Here is a 930-nt window from a genome sequence, read left to right as displayed (position 1 = left end):
AATGGACATGAGTCATTTGAATGAACTCCCACATACTTCACAAGATGTACTAATAGCATTGACCATATTAGCACTAGTCCCCATATTCTCAAATTTCTTTGTAAGAGCGTCCAATTTTGCAGACAAAAGAGTGACTGCATCTACATCAAACTTCCCTGATGCTTTAATTGTTGGGTTTACAGAGGAATAGCCACCACTTCTTTCATTTGCCCATTGATGATGATTTTGTGCTACGCTTTCAATGATTTCTTCGGCTTCATCTAAGCTTTTGTTCATAAGTGCCCCTCCAGCAGCTGAATCAAGGGACACTTTGGTATGATAATTGATACCATTGTAAAAAGTGTGCAACACTAACCATCTTTCCAACCCATGATGTGGGCATTGTCTGAGCATACTATTATATCTATCCCATGCTTCAAAAAGAGATTCTGAGTCAGTTTGCTTGAAGCTTGCAATTAAATTCCTCATATGAGCTATTTTTCTTGGTGGATAGAACTTATCAAGAAACTGTTGCTCACACTGCTCCCAAGTGGTGATGCTATTAGGGGCCAAAGAATTCAGCCATTGCTTTGCCCTATCTCTTAGAGAAAACCCAAATAATAATAATCTAACTGCATCTGAAGGAACTCCATTCATTTTCATGGTACCACATATTTCATAAAAGACCTCTAAGTGTTGATTAGGGTCCTCATGAGGTCCTCCACCAAATTGGTTCTGCTGCACCATAGATATGATTGCGGGTTTGATCTCAAAGTTATTAGCTTCCACTGAAGGTCTTGAAATACTAGATCGAAAACCTCTCGCATAGGGTGCTGCATAATCCTTAAGTGGTCTATTTGCCATATTCAAATGTTCCTGTTCTTCAATTTGCCTTTGCAGAATTCTTCTTTTATGGAAAGTTCTATCAATCTCAGGGTCAAAAGGAAAGAA

At 38.7% G+C, this 930-nt stretch overlaps 1 non-coding gene across 1 annotated transcript; it reads left to right on the top strand.

Annotated features, from left to right (window-relative positions):
* Positions 1–364: 364 nt before the first annotated feature.
* LOC122044720 lies at positions 365–470 on the top strand. The gene has a single exon (XR_006129736.1). It is a non-coding gene; the product is annotated as a small nucleolar RNA R71 (small nucleolar RNA).
* The last annotated feature ends 460 nt before the right edge of the window (positions 471–930 follow it).

This window comes from Zingiber officinale, chromosome 2A, assembly GCF_018446385.1.
Source record: "Zingiber officinale cultivar Zhangliang chromosome 2A, Zo_v1.1, whole genome shotgun sequence".
Lineage (NCBI taxonomy): Eukaryota > Viridiplantae > Streptophyta > Magnoliopsida > Zingiberales > Zingiberaceae > Zingiber > Zingiber officinale.
This window is presented reverse-complemented; position numbering and strand designations above follow the sequence as displayed.